Source organism: Mustelus asterias, unplaced genomic scaffold, assembly GCF_964213995.1.
Source record: "Mustelus asterias unplaced genomic scaffold, sMusAst1.hap1.1 HAP1_SCAFFOLD_85, whole genome shotgun sequence".
Taxonomy (NCBI): domain Eukaryota; kingdom Metazoa; phylum Chordata; class Chondrichthyes; order Carcharhiniformes; family Triakidae; genus Mustelus; species Mustelus asterias.
This window is the reverse complement of record NW_027590139.1, coordinates 1288135-1313907: the sequence shown is the minus strand read 5'-3', so window position 1 is coordinate 1313907 and position 25773 is coordinate 1288135. Positions and strand designations below refer to the sequence as shown.

The 25773-nt window shown below is 43.5% G+C and overlaps 1 protein-coding gene, 3 non-coding genes and 1 pseudogene across 4 annotated transcripts in view; 3 read left to right on the top strand and 2 right to left on the bottom strand.

Moving 5' to 3' along the window:
• The window catches only part of LOC144483994 (uncharacterized), a 105096-nt gene that overhangs the window by 40101 nt on the left and 39222 nt on the right, over nt 1-25773 (top strand). The gene's annotated exons all lie outside the window — the stretch shown is intronic.
• On the top strand, nt 8965-9036 carry trnaq-uug (transfer RNA glutamine (anticodon UUG)). Its single transcript has one exon. It is a non-coding gene; the product is annotated as a tRNA-Gln (tRNA).
• On the bottom strand, nt 9539-9742 carry LOC144484000 (U2 spliceosomal RNA; annotated as a pseudogene).
• trnae-uuc (transfer RNA glutamic acid (anticodon UUC)) lies at nt 15010-15081 on the top strand. Its single transcript has one exon. It is a non-coding gene; the product is annotated as a tRNA-Glu (tRNA).
• Nucleotides 19054-19148, bottom strand: trnai-uau (transfer RNA isoleucine (anticodon UAU)). The gene is made up of 2 exons: nt 19111-19148; nt 19054-19089 (listed from the first exon to the last, which is right to left on the bottom strand). It is a non-coding gene; the product is annotated as a tRNA-Ile (tRNA).

Here is a 25773-nt window from a genome sequence, read left to right as displayed (position 1 = left end):
AAATGCAGATAGGAAATAATAACTACCTTTCAGATATCTAGGCAGATAGGTGTGCGAGAGAAAATTCTAAACAAGAATATAGAAAGATGAAAATGTGGATAATAATTAGATGAATGGATAGAGGCACAGATAGGCAGACAGATCGATAGATAGACGCACAGATTAATTACTTCCGTCTATGTACACAGACTCTTTATTTAATTATCCCTGTATAAACCTTAATGTTGATTTTGTTCTTGTTTTGACAGCTGTTCCTTGTCGTTCAGAGACAGTTCAGATATCGATGTATCGGGTAAAGCAATGAAAAATCATCTATCTTCATCACAATATTACTGTCACTGCAAGTGACTTTGTATTCTCGTACTGGCAATTCACCGATCAAACGACAGAGTATCTTTTATCCACATTCAGAGATGAAACAGCTGTGGGAAGGTTTCAAGTATCTGTGGACCGTGAGAAAGGCTCCACGACTCTCCCTGTTAACACGGTTGAGCTGTCAGACGCTGCAGTGTATTACCGGGCAATGAGGCACTGTGAGAGAGAAGGATACTGCACAATAACTCGCTCGACATGGGGACTGTGGACACAATACACAATCACTTTAGAGGTGAGCATGATTCAAGCAATACCGATACAAAATGTTCTTCTTGCGAGTAATATGATGGAATTAAAACATATTTTATTATTTATCGTAATAAAACTTGCAGATTAACCCTCAGTAGAAGCATATAACTCACTCTTTGATACATTTGCTTATTGAAATTTGGTTGGCATACTTGTTTGATTATCAGCCAGCGTCCAAAGCTTACGTTCTTTCGAAATGAACAACACAGACTTATCAGTTGTGGGTGTATGAGTTTATTAAAATGAAATTGATCCATCGACTCAGTTAAACAGGTACTGTGCTAATGGCGCAGGCGCCTCCGGAAACGGAGGCAAATGATTTGGTATCAATACTAAACAGCAAATGTAGCTACATTATAATAATGAGAAAGTTATCAGATGCAGTAGCACTATCATCAAACTAATAAAACCCATAATAAACTGCTACACTAAAAATCCCGCAATATCATGCAGCAATGTTAACAAAATTGAGAATTGCTGTTTCACAGATGACGGTCCCAGACCTCATCTTTCGTTAAAACCGGCAAAGCCGTCAGTACCCCTGTCACAGGTGACAGCTGGACTTACAGGAGGTATCTGTGCGTCTTCATGCCACCGCAAACCACAGTGCATTTCGGACAAGAATTTATATGTGAATTTCAGAAGCTCCGGCACAGAAACAGGTTTTCTGGACCAGAAGCTCTCGAACTTAAACCCACTTCGAGGCTTTATACTTACAGGAGAAGTGATCCGGTCCGAATATCAGCCTGCAAATTCTTCCAATATGCCTAATGACAGGTGACAAGATCTGGTGAGTTCCCACGTCACAGATATTGCACGAGTTAATAGAAAACACTCAGGTTAGCACTGCTGCCTTACAACGCCAGGGACCCGGGTTCAATTCCCAGCTTGGGTCACTGTCTGTGCGGAGTCTGCACGTTATTCCCGTGTCTGCGTGGGTTTCCTCCGGGTACTTCGGTTTCCTCCCATCGTCCGAAAGATGTGTTGGTTAGGTGCATTGGCCATGCTAAATTCTCCCTCAGTGTACCCCAACAGACGCCAGAGTGTGGCAACTTGGGGATTTTTACAGTAACGTCATTGCATTGTTAATGTAAGCCGACTTGTCACACTAATAAATAATCTTTAAACTTAGCACTTTGTCATGCATGATCATGCACCAATCTAATTAAGTCCCTGGTCAACTAGTGCCACCTCAGGGTATGTAATTGGAGGATGAGGATGGAGGCACAGAGAACTTAGAGAGTGAACTCTATTGATCATTGCATTTCAGTGTCACTGGATAATTTGAATAAGACGTTTAGCACATTATTTCTAATCAATGTGGTCCCTCAATGAATCATAAAGAGAAGGATAGTGTGTGAGTGCGGTGTGTGTGTGAGTGCGTGTGTGTGTGCGTGTGTGTGTGTGTGTGTGTGTTTGTGTGTGAGAGAGATATTTCAAAGTAATCGGAAAATATCTGGACTCCTCAACGTCTTTACTCCAGGATCAGTGTAGCAACCCTTTTGGACAGAGAATTAAACATTCCCACTGATTTTTGTGTTAATAACGTTCCTAACATCACCACAGCGACTACAGTACAAATGAGTTTCCTTGGGTTAGAAAGTGCTTTGGGATATCTGAAGTCTGTAAAAGACTGTCAATAAAAGTATTTCCTTCTGTTTTCGAGTGAAATTTCTTTCTGGAGATTAACTTCATTGTCCATATGCTTCCATGGTCCCAGTAAAGTTTATTTTTAATTTCATTTTCTTTAGTTCAGTCCGTTTGTCTCCCGAATTGGGTTAATGAATGTTCACCACCTCCTCTGATTTCCCGGGTTCTGTCTGTAGTCTGTTCAGAAATTCTTTGCACTCCAGAGGACATCGGCAGTCTGGCATGAATGAGAATCCGGGAATTTCCCGAAGGGACACTGTCGTGCTCAAGGAATGATGCACCGTCAGAGCTGCCAGCCTCTCGATGACCTGTGAAATCTTCCGTCTTTCCTCTTAGGTGGAGGTGACATATCACATGTTCACTGTTTTCAAGAAGAGTAGGCGAAATGTCCTGCTTGATATCTGTTCACCAATCACAATTATTGAAACAGTCAGAACGCTACAATATTATTGAATGAAATGACACGCTGATGCCAAATTGGCTGCTGTGTTTCCCACAGTGACAGGGAAACAGTTTGGGAGATCAAACTCTAGAAATATTCTAATGCCCATTCTCTAAACTGCCCCCATTGTTTTAGTTTGGTAATATATTTAATAATAAAAAAGTGTATTAGAATTAAATTTTTAAGATGCCAACAAGACTCACTCTGATCACAACGTTCGTCTAATGCGCTGTTATGTTGAATGAGGCTCTGACAGTTTTGTACAGGTTCAGCCCAGCTGTGAGTCTCTGTGGGTCTCAGTGCGCAGTAATACACCACGGAGTCTGCCAGCTCTGTTTTAGACACCTTCAGTGGGACGGTGCGGGCTGTATCATTGAGCTCCGCAGAAAAACGGTACTCTGAAGACCTGTCTGTGTTCCCGGTGTATTTATTTGTCTGCACCAGATACTCCATGGACCCGCTGGGATACTGACGGTACCAGAATAGATAAATGTGGTTGCTTGTCGTTGTATAATTACAGAACAACCTAACATCATCTCCTTCAGTGACAGTGACTGCAGTCGGTGTCTGTGTAACAGAATCTTCTCGGGAATGTCCTGTAAGGGTACAAATAAATATTAACTTACACAATGCGACTTGACTGTTTCGGCCCAGAATCTGCCCGCCATGTTGAACAACAAAGTCATAAAGTCACGACAGTGCAGAAGGAGGCCATTCGACTTATCGAGTCTGCACTGACAACAATCTTACGGAGGCCCTATCCCCGTACCTCCACATATTTACCCTGCTAATCCATCTAACCTACGTATCCCAGGGCACAAAGGGTCTCAAACTCTCAAACTTAGCATGGCCAATGCAACTAACCCGCACATCTTTGGAATGGGAGGAAACCAGAGGGAAGAACGTGCAAACTCCACACAGACAGTGACCTAAACCGGGAATCGAACCCAGTTTCCTGGAGCTGTGAGGAAGCAATGCTAACCACTGTCTCACCGTACCGCCCACAATAATAACCTCAAAGACAAATCAGACAACTGAACAGAAAGATATTTTTCACAGTATATTCGCTGGAACGGGAAGGTGCTTGTGGTGATCGAATAAAACTTCCATCATAAACATTCCACACTTACTAACGAGATCAGTTCCTCTGTTACTGTAACAGGAACTGCTCACTCTCTGTGTTTAAAAGTCTGGCGTTTGCAAAGACATTCACTGGCACCAGAGGAGTTTGAATCTCAGCCCAACTATTCCTCTCTCATTCCCTGGGGTAAATGTGCCAACTCCCAACAAACAGTGTTCTGTTTTGAGACCAGCGAGATCCGAATGACTTTTCGAAATTGGGATCAATCCATTTCCCCGATCACCCACCCCTCGCCCGTTGCATTGACCCCATTGAGCTCAACAGAATATAATGTGTGGTAAAGATGTGAAACACAGAATTGAGTAACTTGTGAACCTACGGGTTAAAAGAGCTGACGCTGTGAGGAATAAGTACAGCGTAACAGGAGACATGTTTGACGGGAGCTCGGACGGATTTGACCAGAGCTGGTTGAAGCTGAAATTGTTTGCGGCAAGAAATGGGTAGAAGTTGAGTCACATCCTGGCTCCTGCTGATTGGTTCATTGCCAACAACGTCATCACGTGGCATCCAATCGACTCAAGCTCCTGTTTTCCTGAATTCAACCAATAATTTCACAGCTCCTTTACCTCCAGTTAGTTCTATTGGTGGAGGGACGAAAGGGACAAAGTGAATTTCTTTATCGCACGACAGGGAATTTGACAGGAATTGAAAGGATTTTTGGCTGTTTAACCCTTCCAATCACTCGGGTGAAGATAACGGAAGGAAACAGCGTTTGATTTTTCAGTACCTGTGCCTGAGGTCTCAATTAAATTAGCTTCTCTCTAACGATGAAAAATCTCCACAGCCGTAAGCTGCAGCCCGGGAGTCATGAGGGATTGGAATAGAACAATGTGTTAAATAGATAAACGCCACATTGTAAATGAAATAAATGATTGAAGGGAGTTCATTGTGTGTTTGATGCATATGCGCAGAATGGGCATGTGTGTTCAACGCACGGGCTCAGTGATGTTGGAGTGAGATGTTATTTAGAAATATTTATAGGTTTCTTCCTTTAAAAATAACTATGTTTACAATAACTTAATATTAACTAACAGAGCCACAGGCTTCCACTGAAAATTGTTGTTTGCATTTAAACCTATTTGATTCAATACACTGGTCAAACCTTCTTTCACAGCATCTTCCGAAACCGCAATCCCTAACAACTGTGATGATTGCGCCAAATCCTAATCACTGGACTACCAGGAAACTGCCTCCAAGGTTTTTAATCTAAACTACTCATGCTAACTTGGCGCTTTGCTTCTATTCCAACATTTACTTTTTGTACACCAGGGACAAGTCTGTCTAACAAGTGCCCCTTGATATAAAAACATTTACTGCGGATGCTGGAATCTGAAACAAGAACAGAAAATGCTGGAAAATCTTAACAGGCCTGAAAGCACCTGTGAAAAGAGAATCGAGTGAACGTTCACTGTCTGGATGACCCTTCGTTAGAGCTGAAGACAAATAAATTTCGACGAGATTTATACTGTAATGGTGAGGGATATGGGTGTGGGGTGGATGACCAAGGTGTCACATATAAATAAATAAAAAACAAAGGGAATTCATCATGGCTAAGAAGGGTGCTGCTGACTGCCCATTTAGAGATCAGAATGTGTAAATGGCAGGACAAAGAATATGTAAGGGATGGCCCGAGTGGAGTGGAGGGAGAGGGAGCTACAAGATCGAAAGTGAGATTTTAATTAAACAATGCAAAACATGGAAATTAATATATGTATGAGCAATATACAATAATAAAAATATATAAATAAGATGAAATTTATTAAAACAAAATAAATGGAAATGGGGTGAAGATGGAGGAGAGGAGATGTTCTGAAGTTGTTAAACTCAATGTTAAGTCCATAACGCAGGAAGTGCTGAATCGGGCGATGTTCCTCCAGTCTGCGTTCAAGTACCTCCTGATGTTTATTGCCCCTTCCGTCACGTTACTGACGATTAAGAGTAGACTGGTGGTAATTGGCAGCGTTGGATTTGACCTGACTTATGCAAACCGGGAAGGTTGGGCAAAATGTAGCATTGGCGGATGATGCCAGTACTACAGCTTAGGAACAGTTTCGCGAAGGTTGCGGTGAGTTCTGACGCGCAATTCTTCAGCACCATTGTCAGAATATTTTTCAGGGCCATAGTATTTGCTCTTTCCAATGCCTTCAAGGTTTTTTTCTTGAAAACATATGGAATAGTGAAGTGTATCTGTTTCTTTGAGTATCAATCCCACTCTGGCTCTGTCTTTCTTTCCCTCTGTAGTTCTGCCTCAGTCCTTCCCTCTCTCCGTCCAGCTATTCATTCCCCTCTTTTGTTTTTGTTCCTTCTATGCTCTTCCTGTCTGGGTGGACCAAAAGAGAAATTGAGTTGATTCCTGAAATGAGGCGGTTGTTGAGCTGGGGATCCGCCCTGATTTTAAATGGCGATCTAATCCAGTGTGATCTAATCCAACTCCATTGATTCTGTTCACTGCCAATATCGGTTTGATAGCAATGACTTCTGCTGGTGTCATTGATGGGAAGTCTAAGACACTAAGGTGCATCGAATGAAGCTTGTGTTCCTTTACATCTGCAAGAAACAGGAAAAGTGTTTTTGTTAATATGTTGAATGATACAGAGGATGAAATGAAAATGGGAACAGGGACAGCGTTGAGAGAGAGTAAGACAGTATTGCTGGAGACAGATGTCGAGTGTCTTCAAATGGCAGCGCATGGGATAGCTTGTGTTTCTTTACATCAGCTAGAAACAGGAAAAAGTTTTTTGTTAAGACCGTCGAATGATGTGTATGATGATGCCACCACCAAACACATCTGCCCTTCACTCCTTCTGTCAACATTCCGCAGAGACCGTTCCCTCTGGGATAACCTGGTCCACTCCTCCCCCATCACCTTCCATTGCAATCGCAGAAGGTGTCACATCTGTCCTTTTACCTATTCTTTGCTCACCATCCGAAGTCCAAAACATACATTCCAGGTTAAGCAGCGTTTCACTTGCACGTTTTTCAATTTGGTGCATTGCATTTGCCGCTCCAAATGTGGTCTCCTCTATATCAGAGAGAACAAGAGTAGACTGGGTGATTGCTTTGCTGAGCACTTTCGTCATGTGCGCAATCAGTATCCTGACTTTCTGGTTGCTTTCCACTTTAACATGCGATCCTGCTCTCATGCCCACATGTCTATCCTTAGCTTGGTACAATATTCCAGTGAAGCTCAACGCAAAGTGGAGGAACAGCATCTCATCTTCTGGCAAGGCACTTTACAGCTTTCCGGGCACAACATCGAATTCAACAACTTCAGATGATTTGCTCTACCCCATCTCGTCCCCCTATGTTTTCACTCTATTTTATTTAATTTTTTACTGTTCTCTAACTTTTATTTCTTTATTGTCTTTCTTCATTTTTTCTTCCTACTGTCCCCCTACTTCATCCCCTCCCCTTATCTTCTCCCCCCCCCCCCCACCACTTCCCCTTTTCAACATTCTACCTCTGTCCCATCCCACCGATCACCCCGCCACCACAGCCGCCCCCCCCCCAACATTTTCATCTGATACAGCTTGCAGCTTCTCTGCCATTTAGCCATCTACACCCTTTATTCTCTCTGTGGATAGCTATTAGCAGTATTTACCCCTGGTTTCTATAGCTATGACTCATCCTTCATTTCCATCCCCCTGCAGCATAAATATCTCCCATTTTGTATGCATTTTACCTTTGACAAAGGGTCATCTGGAATCGAAACATCAGCTCTTTTCTCTCCTTACAGATGCTGCCAGACCTGCTAAGATTTTCCAGCGTTTTATCTTTTGGTCGAAGGCACTAAATTTAGGATAGCGATATTTGTAGAGGAGTGGATCAAATCCCTCCACGGTCAGATTTTCACTTATATTACTATAAACGTTGTGAATATCTTTGGTCAAAGATGTGATTCCTAAAATTGAATGCAGTAGAATGCATCATCATTCATTTTGATTAGAGGAACCAGCAGACAGAATGTAAAGTGAGCAACTGACCGGCTTGTCGAATGAGCGTGGTTGCTCCAGCAGTAAGCCGAAACTACTCCATGCACATGAACTGTTTCTGTAGTGTCGTGGTTAGCACGTTTGCTTCACATGCTGAAAATCCACCTTTCGAGACCAGCCAGGAGCGTTTCCAACCGGTTTTATTTCAAATTGATTCAAATTTCAGAACTATCTCGTTTCTCACGAAACATTAATTAAGCTTATGAGTTCCTGCGGCATTGAAGACGGGAATCACTCAATAATTAGATTAAAAGGGAAGGTTTGTGATGGAGAGCATAACAGAATGGATTGACTGACACAAGGAATGATGGACCAGGTCAACATTGGTTGGTTCTCGTTATTTATAAACTTTGCTGCTTTCCTGGATGAACTCCAGCTCTCCATTCCTCGGCAGTAAGTAACCATTCGACTGGAGACTGGCAATTATTGAGCAAGAGTGTGTATGTGTGTGTGTGTGTGCGTGTGTGTTTTGCGAGAAAGTCCTCGTGTCGTACGTCAGAGTGCGACCGTTTCCATGGTGTCATGCTTAGCAATCTGAACTTTCGCCGTCCCAACTCAGGCTTATATTGGGACAGATGAGTGAGTGAATGGCACCCGTAGGTGGACCCCCTGCAAAATATATATTCAATTGGTAACATCTTTTGAAATGATTAATCCTCATTTTATTTCATTTCATGTCAAACAGGGTGACACATCCGTGTATCTAATTTAAAAAAAAATCTCAACCCTTTAACTACGTAAGGAGATAAAGTTCAGTCAAAGAAAACTAATCCAAATTGAACGAGAAAAAAAGACGCTGAAGTTAATGCAAATCATTTTTACCAGAACATTTAATCCATCCATCCATCCATCCATTTTTACCAGAATTTTTTACCACAGTCAGGTTTATAACAGTTCGATACCAGCATTGCTCTTTGCACGTGGTGAGCTACATGAAATTTAATGCATTTGAAGACAGCTTACTCATTTTTTTTCAGGAGGAACCAACAAGGGTAATGTAAATATGAATTGCTGTGGGTAATTGACGGGCTTGTGCAATGGGACTGATATTGCTCCCGGCTGTCCAAATTGGCACAAATATTGAGCGACCATTTGCAGCTCGTTGTCGTGTGGTGGGTTCCGTGGTGTAATGGTGAGCACTCTGGACTTTGAATCCAGCGATCCGAGTTCAAATCTCGGCGGGACCTTGCTTCAATTTGCAAATGCAGATTGTTAAAAAATACTTTTTCAATTCTATCAAATCAAGTCCAATTCATGGTCTCAACAAGTTGAGAAATTTCCGATCCAAGCTGACAAGACAGGGCCTTCACTCTTGTCTTGCGCCTGATCGACATGAGCCAAGCTGATTGGAGTAGGTGCAGACTCACCTCCTTCAAGGCTTGATCTCATTTGCATCTTAGCCAAAAGGCCGAGATGCCGCTTTTAAAAATTGCTTCAAATGAAGCTTAAATGTAACCTAATGACCTCCACCAAACGCAACATCCGATCCATACTAAACTTGATCTTAGCCAAAAGGCCGAGAAGCCTTTTGCAAGTACAGATTTTTTTATATATATTTTTTTTTAAATATACTTTTCTAATTCAATCAAATCAAGTCCAATTCAGAGTCTCAACAAGTTGAGACATTTCCGATCCAGGCTGGCAAGACAGGGCAAGCGACCATTTACCCTGTCCTGGGCCCGATCTACATGAGCCAAGCTGATTGGAGGAGGGAAAGCAATACCTCCTCCAAGACTTGATCTCTTTTGCATCTTAGCCAAAAGGCCGAGATACCGCTTTTAAAAATTGCTTCATATGAAACATATGAATCTTCAATGTAACCTAATGACCTCAACCAAGTGCAGCATCCAATCCAAACTACACTTGATCTTAGCCAAAAGGCCGAGAAGCCTTTTGCAAGTACAGATGATTGATATACTGAAGGGCATTTTGTTTAAATTTGTTAAAAAGGACGAACCGAGAAGACAATTTACGAGCCAGTTCAACGACTATCACAATGCACATTGCTGAACCTCTGGCACCAGATGCCTGCAACGTCAATGCTTTTCATATTTTCGCTACTCTTTAACTCCTCAGTTGAAAGAGGGAAGCAGTTGGTGTCGGAGAACAATAAATTGACTGGAGTTCGGCATGTGTGTGCGTGCGTAAGTGCGCACGCGCGCGCGTGTGTGTGCGTGTGGCGGTGTGTGTCTGCGTTGTGGTAGAAAAGTCTCCTGTCTTCGATCAGAGTGCTGCCGATTCTAAGGTGTAACGCACTCTGGCCTCTCGCTCCGACTTCTTGATTAAATTGGGACAGATGAGTGACTGAATGCCACATGTAGGTGGACCCCTTGCCCACTATGGCTTCCCTGCCTTTCAGCGCTGTGTATTCATGAGCAATTGCCCTCTGGGGCTGATGCAATGACGCCAGGAGAGTCATTCGCTGCATCATCTGCAATGTGACTGCGGTGGAATTTGATGAAATTTCCCTCAGTGTTTAGATTTCCACTTTCTGCGAATTTAAAATGAAATGCCCTTCAACAAACCCAACATCGCTGCAAATAGCAGCTGGCTGCTCTGTTGTAGGATCTCTGGTCTAATGGTGAGCATATGAATCCAGCGAACCGAATTTAAATTTAGGCGGATCCTTGCTCTTCTTTGCCATTGTTGAGGATGGATTTGTTGAAGGACCTTTTGTTTAAATTCCTCACAAAGCAGGAATTGGGGTGACAATTTGTCAGCCAGTTCAACTTCTATTACACTGCACATTGCTGAGCCACTGGCGACAGATGCCTGCATCAACAATGTGTTTTTTTAAATCTTTCACTACTCGTTAACTCCTCTGTTGAAAGAAAGGAACATTTGGTGTTACACACCAACAACCATTCGACTGGAGACTGGCAATTATTGAGCAAGCGTGTGTGTGTATCTGTGTGCGTGTGCGTGTGTGTGTATGTCTTTTGGGAGAAAGGCCGAATGTCAAAGGTCAGAGTGCTGTCGTTTCCATGGTGTGACTCTTCGCAATCTGGACTCTCGTCATCCCACCTCTTGTTTAAATTAGGACAGATGAGTGAGTGAATGGCACCCCGAGGTAGACCCCCTCCAAAATATATATTGAATTAAGAACGTATTTTGAAATGATTAATCCTCATTTTGTATTATTTCACGTCAAACAGGGTGACACATTGTTGTATCTTATTATTAATTAAAACATCTACCCTTTAACTACGTAAGGAGGCAAAGTTCAGTTAAAGAAAACTAATCTAAATGGAATTAGAAAAAAATACACTGAAGTTACGGCAAATACAGGGAGAGAACTCTATTTAGGACCTTGTGATAAGATGTAAGGCTGGAGTGATTGAATGACATTGCGGATGATTGTTGTTACCACAGACACAATCTCCCGGATCCTCGTTCAAATCTCACGCAAAATGAGAAGAAAACTTCCCGCTGAATTAAGCACAAACTCTTCGAATGCCGGGGAAGCAGAGATAGGGTTAACTCAGAAAGCAGGAACCGTGAGATTAATAGGGCAGCAGGGTGGCACGCTGGTTCGCACTGCTTCATCACAGCGACACTGACCCGTGTCGTTGTGATTCCCGGCTTGAGTCACTGCCCGTGTGGAGTTTGCAAGTTCTCCCCGTGAATGCGTGGGTTTCCTCCCACAGTCTGAAAGAGGTGCTGGTTAGGTGCACTGACCCGAAAAGGCGCTGGAGTGTGGTGACTCGGGGAATTTCACAGTAAATTGCTTGTCACTCAAACCAGGTGGGTAAACGGCGTCTCAGCATGTCCGAAGTCAAACTGTCGCCCCATTTTCAGTCGTTTCAATCAGCTCACCTCTCAATTTTCTAATCTAACGAGAGAACAGTCTCATCCCACTGCATCACTCCTCCCAGAACAACTGCCTCATTATAGGATTAAATCCAGTGAACCTTTGTTAAACGTAGAGAATAGAGGGAGCAAAGTGCAAAAGGGGGAACAGTGATCGATGCACAGACAGAGAGACTGAAAGAGTGAAAGAGTCTGAGACAGGTTTTCAGCAACAGAGAGGGACAGAGAGTGAGGCAGACACCCACAACCCAATATACAAACAACAACTCTCTGAACCCACAAGCATGGAATGCTCTGATTGGGTGAATAAGAATTAAGTGAATGTCCGCAAAAATTGTCACTTTTTGAAAATGTCTAGATTCTCTGTGAGTGTGCTGTGCTAACAGAAGCCTTGCAGTCAGTGCTCGGGTTATCAAGTCCTACCCCATGTGAACCAATTCCAACATATCACGGGAAATAAACAAACAGAATCCGCTACTTGTCCATTTCGGAACAAAGGCTTGCCCACAATTTGAACCCGGGACCGCTCGCACGTTTGCGGATTTTAACATCTGAAGCGAGAATCACACCCCTAGTCCATCAAGCCATCTCTCAAATAACATGTCAAGCAAATGTATTTTCACTGCCATGTAAAAGCGGATCCGACATCTGCACTGAAATGTGTTGAGGTTGGAAAAACTCAGGAAGTTAACCGGCGTGTGTGCAGATGGAAACAAAGTTAAACCTTCACCTCCATGACCTTTCATTAACATTGGGAATGTTTAGAAATAGAAGAAGTTTTAAAAAGTGAAATCGAGCAGGGAGGAATCATAACAACATCTGGTAGCGTGGAAGCCAGGAGAAAATAAATGAGGGAAACAGAGAATGACAGAATGATTACACCACAGAATGAGACGATTACAACGTTACTTGCACGACTCACATGTGTTGTGGGTGTAGGGGAAGCAGAGGACGTACTGTACATATACTTCAACAGAACTGCAGTGATGAGGTTGGTGGGCTTGAAAATTGAACGTTACACATCGAATCATAGGAACATGGGAATTGGGAGCAGATGTCGGCAAATTCAGCCCTTTGGTCCTGCTCCACCATTCAATCAGATCATTGTTGACCTCTCCTTGATCTGAAATCCACCTCTCCACCTGTTCTCCATATCCTTTAATGCATTTTTCTTTACCAGAACTAAATCTATCCTTTCTTGAAATCATTGAACGATTCAGATTCGACCGCGCTATGGAGCAGCGAGTTCCACCAATTCACCACCCTCTGCGAGCAGTAGTTCCCCTTCATCTCAGTGTTCAATGTACCGGCTCTCAAACTATAGACGTGATCTCTTGTTCGACATTGCCCCATAGGAAGAAACGTTTCGTCTACCTTTGCTCTATCAATCCATTTAGAGTTTTATATACCTCGATCAGATTCTCCTTCATCCTTCTAAACTTCAGCAGCTTGTGGGATTATTTCACCTCACCCTCAATTCCATGTCCCAACGAATTCAATCCGTGTTGTCATCAGCTGAAGGAGGCATTTATGTTCTATCCAAACAGAACATTTTGAAGGAGAAACATGTCACAAGTGAAAAAGATCTGAGATAGAAATAATAAGCAAGGGACATAAGTTAAGTCAGTTTAAAAAACACAGTTCACCAGTTTCCCTGATAGTTCAGTGTTTGTGTTCAACACTCCCCCAGGGATAACTTGTTTCAATTCCCGCTGAGGAAAATAAGACTACTTGCTCTCAGCAAACCATCAATAATGATCTGATTTACTCTCCGATCGAATACAGGTCTACTAGAATCAGCCGAGTGAGGTTTGCAAGTTTATATCAGAGCTGGAAATTTCACATGTGCAACACTTCAAGAATAAATACAGAAAGAGAAGGAAAGTGTAAGGCAGCAAACTACGAACGGTTGAGACGTTTTTGCAAGGTAAAATCTGTCTGGTAATGGGTCAGATTTTACTGTTTACAGTGACACTGAATTATGAAACTGTTCCCTCACCCTGCATTGAAAAGCATTTGGAAATATTTCTGTCCGGTTCCGAACAGTCGGAAGCAAAAGTGATAAATGCAGTGGAGTGTCCGTTGTATGTTATCATTGGCTGAGCACATCACTGGTGTTGAACCACAAGTTGCCATTTTGCAGGAGAAAGCTGTTTGTGGCGAAACTGGTCTGGCGTGAAAACAAAAGCAGCGTGGATAATTTAAATTCTAAAACACGCTGTGAGCTGGTGGTTAGAGTTTGACTTTTTCGCTGCTGTTGAGATTACTGGTCAGGAATTGAAGATTTATTGCCACCATCCAAACTCTGAAAACAAATGTGATTTATTGCCTGGATGAAGATATAAAACATAATATGATCCTTAAGTGCAGACTCTGTGCAAATTCAACAGGAGGTTCCGTTGTCATTTCTGGCAGGAAATTGGGAAGCAACGAGCTTAAGGACAGTTTAAATGATGCCGGCCCTTCACTGCAGCTCATTGTGTCTCTGACGTGAGATGATTTCTGTTTGTTTCGCATTTCAGACTTACCGGAATCAGTGAAGGAGCAGGCTCCTTCCTCCTGATGGCCTTTCCAAGGTCCATTGCGTTTAATGAATTTCGGTAACATTATCATTAAATAACATGATCGCGATGCGTTGCAACGTGGTAGCGCGGCCGAGCGGTCTAAGGCGCTGGATTAAGGCTCCAGTCTCTACGGAGGCGTGGGTTCGAATTCCACTGCTGCTCGCATGGATTTGGCCGAACAGCCCAGTTTGAATACAGGAGTGTATGTCGTTTCTGTCAGGAACAACGAGCAGACATATGACCAACTGAAAAGGTTGCTGGGGTAAAGCAGCGTGTGTGCAAGTGGCTCCTTTCGAGAGCATACACAGGCTGAATTTCTGACTGCGGAGTCAGAAGACCTGTTGAGATGTTCCAGCATTGTCTGTTTTTGTTTCAGATTCCAGCATCCGCAGTATTTTGCTTTTACCGCCACCATTTACATTCCGTTTTTTTTTGTCTATCACAACTTTGTCAACTCTTACGCACGGCTCCCACCCTCACCCCCCGTATCTCCCACACTTAAAGTGTAAATCTCGTCCTCCTTTACTGTCTTCATCTTTGATGACTGACCATACAGATTTGAAATGTTGGCTCTATTCTCTCTCCAGAGATGCCGTCATGCCTGTTGAGATTTTACAGCATTTTAAGTTTTTCTTTTAAGTTCCAGCATCTGCAGTAATTTGCTGTTGGCTGAAGGAATCATTGGTGTTCTACCGAAACATGAGGGTTCTTTTTCCGACAATCCTTTCTTGAGTATTTGAAAAACGCTACAATGTACCAGTCAGATGAAAGAATTTGCTCCCATCTTCCCTGGCGGTCTCGTGGTTAGGATTTGGCGCTTTCACCGCCACGGCCCGGGTTCGATTCCCGGTCAGGGAATGCTGATTTTATAGCTGCCGACCAGCACATGATTTAGGAGGGGCTGAAATTACTTCCTGATCGATAACAGGAGTGATCATTGTGCCAGTTTGAGCTCCCTGGAGAAACAAAATAAACCCATTTGCACAATCCCGTCAATTGTCCCCGGCAGTTTATGTTTACATCCTCCCTTGCTTTATATCACAGAACATCCGTTTTGTTCTTTTCACAGGTTGATTCATGGCGTTACCATCAGAAAATGTTGGAAATACTCGGCAGGTCAGTTAATATTTCGTGGCAAATGCGTGATTATTTCTGAAAGCTGAATTACTCTGAAATTGAAAACATTTGGAAATGTTTCTGTAAAGGTGAAATACTGCTCATGCTGGAACCTGAAACACAAAAAAAAGTACTTGAAAATCTCAGCACGTCTGGCAGCATCTGTGAAGAGAGAACAGAGCCAATGTGTCGAATCAGGAAATCTGATGGGTCATCCAGATTTGAAACGTTTGTTTCCTCACAGAGGTTGTCAATCCTGCTGAGATTTTCCACCATTTTCTATTCCTGTTTAATACATTTCTGCTCAGGATTGAACCAGGAAATTTGCATGTGTACGGCGACCGTGATAAGTACCACACTACAGAAACGCTGCGATGCAATGATGTAAGGAAACTGGCTCCACAAACACGTCAATTACCGATAGCAATTTATATTTGCATTGTGTCTGCTGGTACCTCCTGTTAAAATGTTTAACGATACAATCTACTGCGTAGAATTCGTGTGATAACATGCACGACCTACCTTGCATTAAATTGATCTTTCTCTACACCCAAACTATGACTGTAACAGTACGTTCTGCACTCTCTCGTTTCCTTCTCGATGAATGATATGCTTTGGCTGTGTAGCGCGCAAGAAAAATACTTTCCGCTGTATGCTAATGTATGTGACAATAACAAATCAAATTTACTCCATGAAGTTAATTAATTGAACATTTAGCAGTGATGGGCTTCGATCACGCGCTTTAACTAACGCTACTACCCTGAATTCAGGACCTGAGACTTCAATGCTGCCAGCAGAATCCATTGGTACCGGAACTGATATTGACAGTGAACAGAATCAATGAAAGAAAACTGGATTACATGTCCCATTGAGCCTCCTCCACGACAGAAACAAGGCAGATCCGCAACCTCAACCCCAATTTCCCAGCTTATACCAATAAGGTCTTCATTCCCTTAGATTCCAAAATCACTCCAACTCAACCTTCAATATCCTCAGCGACTGAGGATCCACGTACCTCTGGGCAGCTGCAGAATTCTAAAGATACACAAGCGTTTGGGAGAAGAAATGTCTCCTTACCTCAGTCATAAATGGCTGGCACCTGACCCAGAGAATGTAGGTCCAGAGTGCCTGACCGAGACACTTGTCGCCATTCTAACCCACTTATCCTCACACATTTACCATGGCTCATCCATCTGACCGACATCAACTGCACCGTGAGTGAGAGAGTGAAAACAGAAATATGACTGTGGCGATTTTACTGAGCGCATTTTCTTTCCAATAATTGGAAAAAAAAATATTTTGTTGGATCCATATTCCGTTCATATTCAACAACGAAATACAATCTGGGAACTTTCAAGCAGTAAATTTCGATCATGTTCGACCCTGTTTCGAATCGGACAGTCTATCCTATATGATAAGCCTCACACTATAGAAACTCTGCTCATGACCAATGTGACCGGCCTACGATATCAAACCGTGCAGTCTGATTGCAATTTAGAACCTTGCGTTGGTTCTTAATTATACTGGCTGCTTTGCCGAGGCAGCGGGAAGAGCCAATGGATGGGAGGCAAGTTTGCGTGATGATCTGAGCTACGTTCACGACCCTTTGTAGTTCCTTGCGGTCCAGGACAGAGCAGGAGCCATACCAAAATGTGATACAACCAGAAAGAATGCTTTCTATGGTGCATCTGCAAACGTAGGTGAGAGTCGTAGCTGACATGCCAAATTTCCTTAGTCTTCTGAGAAAGTAGAGGCGTTGGTTGGCTTTCTTAACTATAGTGTCAGCATGGGGCGACCAGGACAGGTTGTTAGTGATCTGGACACCTAAAAACCTGAAGCTCTCGACCCTTTCTACTTCGTCTCCGTTGATGTAGACAGGGGCAATTTCTCCTCTTCGCTTCCTGAGGTCGAGGACAATCTCATTCGTTTTGTTGACATTGAGGGAGAAATTATTGTCGCCGCGCCAATTTCACCAGCTTCTCTATCTCATTCTTGTACTCTGTCTCCTCATTATCTGAGATCAGACCCACTGCGGTGGTGTCGCCAGCAAACTTGAAAATCGAATTGGAGGGGAATTTGGCCACACAGTCATGGATATATCAGGACTGTAGTAGGGGGCTGAGAACACAACCTTGTGGGGCACTAGTGTTGAGGATGACCGTGGAGGAGGTGTTGTTGTCTATCCTTACTGATAGTGTCCTGTGGGTTCGGAAGTTCAGGATCCAGTCGCAGAGGGAGGAGCCGAGGTCCAGGCCATGGAGTTTGGAGATGCGTTTCGTCGGAATAAGGCTGAGCTGTAGTCAATAAATAGGAGTCTGACATAGGCGTCTTTGTAATCTCGGTGTGCCAGGGTTGAGTGCAGGGCCAGGGAGATGGTGTCTGCTGTGGACCTGTTGCGGCGGTAGACGAACTGTAGTGGACCCAGGCAGCCCTGGCGGCTGGAATTGATTCGTGCTATGACTAACCTTCGAAGTACTTCATAATGATGGATGTCAGAGCCACCAGACAGTATTCATTCAGGCACGCTGCTTGGATTTTCTTTGGTAGTGGGATGATGGTTGTCTTCTTGAAGCAGAAGTAAAGAGAGGTTGAAGATGTCTGCGAATACCCCCGCCTGCTGATCCACGCAGGATCTGAGTTCACGTCCGGGTACCCCATCCGGGCCACTCGCTTTCAGTGGGTTGAACTTCGAGAAAGCTGCTCCGACATCTGCAATGATGACCTCTGGTACAGTTTCATCCAAGGCTCCCAGGGTGGAGGGAACGCATCGTTTCTGTCATGTACTGATTACACATTCACCGAACCAAAGATTCCCTGTTGGAAAGCGGGCGGAAGTATACTTTTAACCTCAGAGTGAGGAAATGAGCAATAATTCACGTTTATTGCTGGATATTAACTGAATACTGTATTTTATACTGTGTTACACTTCCCCTTCCCCTTCACAGTTCCGCTTCAAACCCGACAGAACATTTTTCGCAGACTCTCCTTTCCAACTCTGAATGGTCAGAAAGCTTCCCTCAAACCTGCACAGTCCGGCTGATTGCTTTTGATTTGTTTGTGATTATTAAAGGCGAAGCCACGTTTCAGATGGGGAAACAAACCCAACAATGATTCTCTCTTCTCCGGCTCCACATTGGAGACAGGGACAAGCAGCAGGATTTTAACCCGCAGTCTCCAATCACCCGCTGACAGCAGAAAGGCGCGAATGCAGATGCACCTGTACGTTGGTTTAAACTCAGAGTGAGAATTTATTGTTGAAAATTAACTCAACAGAGTATTTTACACTGCATGTTACATTTCCCCATCCATCTGTGCACACACAAACGCAATACTTTTCACTGACCCCCGTTTCCAGCTCTGACGGTTCAGAAAGCTTCTCTCAAACCTGCACATTCCGGATCTTCCTTTCGTTCGTTGAACAGAAGCACCGCTGATCAGCATTTATTGCCCATCCCCAGTTGAGGGGCAACCACTTTGCTGTGGCTCTGGAGTCATGTGTCGGCCAGACCATCGAACAACTGCAGATTTCCTTCCACGACGGACATGAGTGAATCATGATTTTTAGCAACAATGGATGTTGTTTGATGGCCATCAGTGGATTTTTATTCCAATCTTATTTATTGTATTCAAACTCCACTGGCTGCCCTGGCCGTCCCAAGAATATTAGCTGGTCGAGGGATCACACCACTGGACGATCGTCTCACCTAAAACAACTGCTCTAGGTGAGGCTCGAACTCACAACCTCGGCATAGCCCGCTGCCTGCACTGCTGTATAAGTACCGCGCGCTAACCGATTGCGCCACTGGAGCAGTGCGTTTGAATCGTTTGTGTCAGATTATTAAAGGTTACCGCAGCGTTACCTCCGTGAATAACAGTTATTCGAGGCCACATTTCAGACAGGGAAACAAATCCATCGCTGATTTTTTTCCCCCCCGGCTCCACAGTGAGTGAGACAGTGAGAAGCAGCAGGATTTTATCCCGCAGTCTCCAATCGCCAGCAGAAAGCGGCGATTGCAGCTTCAATCAGCGGGTTACTGCCCATCCCTGGGACACAAGGTCTATTTCCGTTCAAACCTCCCCATAAACCGAACACAAGCTCAGCAAAACGCAGATAGATCATGTCCGGCTCACTAAACCTTCGAGAAGCATTTACACAACACATGAGTGATTCGCAAACAAAATTCACACGAACTTTCCAAAACTTTTCAGTGATAAATTCCTCCATTTGGTTGAAAAACTGAGTGTTGTGAATCGGGAAATGAGCACCATGGGATTTGTGTTACGCAGTGACTTGTTTCCCATGGTTCGCCCTCAGGTTTGCAATTCCATTTGTGTTGTATATTGACGTGAATCTTATATCAAAATTAGGAGAAACCAAGGGCAATATTAACTCTTGGAACAAATCGTGAGGGAAATGGATCAAAATATTTGGAAGGAGGTGCAGCTGAGAATGGTGTTATTGATGATTGAGTGGAAAGCATTGGTTCGCTGGGGGTCTGGTTTTCAGTTCCATTCCCTCGTGTTGAATTCCTCCCTGTGATAAGAGACATGGATTCATTTTACCTGCACGTTCATAGGAGAAAGGGAATAACCAACACACTACTGCAGTGCTGCGGGATCAACGGAACTAAAGAGACTTGTATAGAATTGTAAACAGTGCGGTCATGCTGCAGTTCTGGAACAGGCTTTGCAGAAATAGAATTGTGGTCATTGACACACTAGTTTAGAAGACATGTAACAGCTGCTGCTGCAGTTTCTGTGGCGCAATTGGTCAGCGCGGTCGACTGTTAACTGTGGAGGTTGGTGGTTCGATACCACCCAGAAGCGGAATGTTGCTATTTTCTCACCATCAGCATTCACAGGCAAACAGTTGCGTGTTGGCAATGAGTTTGTGGGCGTCAATAAAAATAGTTCTCAATTGTGACCGGCTGTACTGTTATCTGGTGTTACCAACATTATTCAATGACGATTGACTTTACACATATTACATACAAAATTATATACATGCTTCCATTATTCCATTAAACTTAAAAATTACAATCGAAACATGGACTTTTGGCTGAGCATTTGTTCCAATTCCATATCCCTGCTTCCATTCATTCTTGGATAGATCATAAATCTGTCTAACCCAGAGTGAAATATGTTCAAGGATGGAGCATCAGAACCCTCTGGCTGGAGAATTCCGAAGATTCACGAGGCTTTGAGTGAAGCAAATTCTCCTCATCGCACTCCTAAATCATCAGCGCCTTATCCTGAGATTGTGTTCCCGTGTTTTAGATTCCTGGATCAGGAAAAAATAATGCCTCAGCTTTTCAATGGTACCTATTCTTTCTCGTGAAAGCTGTTGAGATTTTCCAGCATTTTCAGTTTTTGATTCAGATTCCAGCATCATCAGATTTTGCTTTTATTCTGTCTAAAATGCGGGGATCCAAACTGCGCACACTATTCCAAATGTGGTCTCAACAAAACCCTGAATTACTGTAGCAAGATACAAACACTTCTAAACTTAACTCCGTGCTTAAGGCTGGAAGGAGAGCGTGACAGTGGATAATTCGCACTGTGTACATTCCTGCAATCAGTAACTGTAATGTAATCAGTAACTGGATCCGGAAGATGAGATATCTGTGTCTCTTTGTACAGTCATCTCTAAACTCCATCTCCTCTTAATGCCGTGTGGCATACATTCGCTTTCCCTGCTTTCCAGTTAAAGCTCGGGTTCACCAACTGTCTGTGTCTTTATCAAGCAGCTAATTGACCCTGGGAGCTGGATAGCCAGAGGGAGCTGGATGTGGGGCAGCGACAGAAACAGGAAGAGACGCGACATGACAGTGATCTTTCTGTCGATAGATCTGCCTCAGTCCTTCCCTCTCTCAGTCTAACTATCCATTTCCCTCTTCTGTTTTTGTTCCTCCTGTTCTCTCCCTGTCTGGGTGGAATCAAGTTTAATTGAATTGATTCTGAAATGAGGCCGTTGTTGAACTCGGGTTGATTGTAATGGCGGAGGAGACTCAATGGGACATGTGATCCAATCCAACTCCAATGATTCTGTTCACTGCCAATACTAGTTCCGACAGCAATGACTTATGTTGGTGTCGTTGATAGGAAGTTTAAGGCACTAAATTTAGGATAGCGACATTTGTGGAGGCGTGTGATCAAATTCTCCCAATGTCAGATTTTCACTTAAATTACTTGAAACGTTACGAACTTTGATCAAACATGTGATTATTAAAATTGAATGCAGCAGAATGTGTCATCATTCATTTTGATTAGAGAAACCGGCAGAGAGAATGTAAAGTGAGCAACTGACGGGCTTGTGGAACGAGTTTAGTTGCTCCACAAGTAAACCGGGTCTGCTTCAAGTCATCCATCGCAAAGTTTCTGTAGTGCAGTCGTTACCATGTTTGCCTCACATGCGCACAGGTCCCCGGGTCAAGACCGAGCAAAAACATTCCGAAATGGGTTAATTTCAAATGATTCAGATTTATTCTTGCTTTTCACGAAACATTGATTGAACGGTTGAGGTCTTGTGGCATTTAAAATGGGAATCACTCCGTAAAGAGATTAAAAGGGGAGGTCTGTGATAGAGAGCATAACACGATGGGTTAACTGACACAAGGAATGATGGACAAGGGCAACATTGGGTGGTTCCCAATATTTTATACTTTGCTGCTTTTATGGGTGAACTCCAGCTCTCCATTCCTCCGGCAATTTCACCGCTCAAACTGAGACTTTCTCCATCCCGCTTTGTTAATCCCACAGTTACTTCTTTCTGAATGAAAACTGCTTGCAATCAGTCGAAGTCAAATAGTTTTGTGCTTCATTCAGCGAGAAGTTTTCTTATCATTTAGCCCGATATTTTTATCCAGAAATGAGCGAAATTTGTGCCAATGCAAACGGTTAATTCTGACCCATTATCAACCAGATTTTACCTAGTGTCACCATCTCCATCGTCAGCGCTTTCCATCCTATCTCTGTCCTTCACTATCTGTGTTTCTTTTTGACCTTTTGTCCATGTGACATTTCCAACTCGGAAGCAAAACTACAAACCTCACTCCACCGTTTCTGGCAGAGCGGCTTTGGACCAGGAAGTATTACAGTTTGTTTATCAAAAACATTAAGTCTTAGTGCATCGAAGCCAGCCTGTGACCCCGAAAGCACCGAACACTAGCCACGAGACCAGCAGGATGTAATTTTCCTGATTCTCGCAGTCACGGATTACAGGAATGTGCATAGTGCCAATTAAACACAGTCACCCACTCCTTCCAGTCTGTTAAGATATGGAATTGTTCATATTTTCACACTAGCTTCCAGTATGACCAAAGCAGAGCTGTGACAAGCTGATGTTGTTCAGAATTTTTACCACACTCAGGTTTATAACACTTCGATGCCAACATTCCTCGAACGTGGTGAGCTACAGTGAAATTTAATGCAGTTGAAGATAGCATATTGAAGATAGCTTACTCATTTTTTTCAGGAGGAACCAGCAAGGGTAAAGTAAATATGAATTGCTGTGGGTTTTTGATGGGATTGTGCATTGGGGCTGATATTTCACTCTGCTGTTCAAATTGGCACAGGTATTGAACGACCATTTTCAGCCTGTAGCCGTGTGTTGCGGTCCGTGGTGTAATGGTGAGCACTCTGGACCCTGAATCCAGCAATCCGAGTTCAAAACTCGGCTTTAATTTGCAAATGCTGATGGTTGATTTGCTGAAGGGCATTTTGTTTAAATTTCTCACGAAGTACGAATCGAGAGGACAATTTGTCAGCACGTTCCACTGCTATTACAATGCACATTGCTGAGCCTCTGGAGCCAGGTGCCTGCAACATCAGTGTTTTTCATCTTTTCGCTGCTCTTTAACTCCTCTGTTGAAAAAAAGAAACAGTTGGTGTCACACAATAACAATTCGACTGGAGTCTGGCAATTATTGAGCAAGTGTGTACGTGCGTGTGTGTGTCTGTGTGCCTGTGTGTCTTTGTCTATGTGTGTGTGTGTGAGAGAGAAAGAGGGCGTTGGTGTGTGTGTGTGTGTGTTTTGGGATAAAAGTCTTCCATCAGAGTGCTGTTGATTCAATGGGTGGCGGTTCACACTCTGGCCTCTCGCCTCCTAACTTTTGTTTAAATTGGGACAGGTAACAGAGTGAACTACACCTCCAGGTGGACACAAAGCCCACTGTCGCTTCCCCGACTCTCAGCGCTTTGTATTCTTGAGCAATCGTTCTCTGGGGCTGATGCAATGACGCCAAGAGAGTCATTCTCTGCAACAACTGCAACTTGCACATTGCTGAGTCTCTGGCGAAAGATGCCTGCATCAGCAATGTTTTTTTTCATCTTTCGCTGCTCTTTAAATCATCTGTTGAAAGAAAGGAGCAGTTGGTATCACACAACAACAACAATTCGACTGGAGATTGGCAATTATTGAGCAAGTGTGTGTGTGTGTGTTTTGGGAGAAAGGCCGAGTGTTATAGGTCAGAGTGCTATCATTTCCATGTCGTAACGCTTCGCAGTTTGGACTCTCGCCGTCCCACCTCTTGTTTAAATTGGGACAGATGAGTGAGTGAATGGTACAAGTAGGTGGATCCCCAACAAAATATATACTGAATTCGTAACATCATTTGAAATGATTAATCCTCTTTATGTTTCATTTCATGTCAAACAGGGTGACACATCCTTGTATCTTATTATTTAAAACCTCAGCCCTTTGACGATGCAAACAGGTCAAGTTCAGTCAAAGAAAACTACTCCACATTGAACGAGAAAAAAAGACACTAAAGGTACTGCAAACCCCACCTCAAAACAGAAAATATTGGAAACAGCAGGTCAAACAGCGTCTGTGGTGAGGGAAACAGAATGAATGGTTCGGGTCGCTGACGTTTTATCCAAACTGGAAGAAGTTAGAGGTTTAATAGTTTACGAGCAAATACAGAGTGAGGGAGAATAGAGGGCGAGAACCCTATTTATGATCTTGTGATAGGATGTAAGGCTGGAGTGATTGAATGACAATGAGGATGATTATTGTTCCCACTGACACAATCTTCCAGATCTTGATTTAAATCTTGCGCAAAATGAGAAGAAATTTGCTCTCTGAATTAAGGACTAAACTCTTCGACTGCCCGGGAAGCAGCGATAGCTTTAATTCAGAAAGCAGTGACGGTGAGATTAGTGGGGCGGCACGGTGGGACGGTGGTTTGCACTGCTGCCTCACAGGGACCCGAGTTAGATTCCTGTTTGGATTACTATCTGTGTGAAGTATGCACGTTCTTCCCGTGGCTGCATGGGTTTTCTCCCACAGTCGGAAAGATGTGCTGGTTAGGTGCACTGACCCGAGTGGGCGCTGGAGTGTGGCGGGTCGGTGAATTTCATCATAAATTGCAAAGTTAGCCTTACTTGTGACTAACAAAGCAAAGCGGGATAGAGAAAGACTCCGTTTGAACGGTGACACTGCCAAGACTTCACCAACGAAAGCAGCAAACACAGCGTGGGGCTCGAACCCACGACCCTGAGATTAAGAGTCTCATACTCCACCAACTGACCGCGAGGGACACATATCAGAACTGGCACTTAATATTCTAAAATGCGTGGAGACAAATATGGCTTTGCCATCTGGTGTCTCAGCTTGTTCTGATTACAATGTTTACAATTAATCAACCTACAGAATGCTTGAGGTAAGAAGGCACTCCTCTCTATCATCAATAACTTCATTTATATCTTCCACTTCTTAGCTTCACCTCCTTTCAAACATTGCAAACTCCTCTTACATCTTTCACCTGAACATTTTTGATCTAAATACTCAAAACAGGTGGGGGAAACAGCGTCACAGTATGTCCGAAGTCAAACTGTCACCCCATTTTCAGACGTTTCAATCTGGTTAAGTGAATGTCCGCAAGGATTGTCACCTTTTGAAAATGCCTGGATTCTCTGTGAGTGTGTCGTGCTCACAGCAGCATTGCAGTGTGTGCTCAGGTTCTCAAATCATATCCCAGGTGAGCCAATTCCGCCATGTCACGGGAATGAAACGAACAAAATCCACGTCTTACCCATTACAAAACAAGGGCTTGTTCAGGATTTGAACCCGGGACCTCCTGCAAGTTTGGGGATTTTAATCACCCAAAGTGAGAACACCCCTAGACCAACAAGCTATCGGTACAAAAGTGCATCAACTAAATATATATTCTATTGCCATCCAAAAGCGGATCAGACATCTGCACTGAAATGTGGCAACGTTGGAAAAACTCAGGAAGTCAGACAGCGTCTGTGCATAGGGAAACAAAGATAAATATTCACCTCCAAGACCTTTCATTAACATTGGGAATGTTTAGAGATGTTGGGAGTTCAAAACAAATGAAATCCAGCAGGGAGGAAACATAACAACATCTGGTCGGGTGGAAGCCTGGAGAAAATGAATGAGGGAAACAGAGAATCACAGAATGATTATAC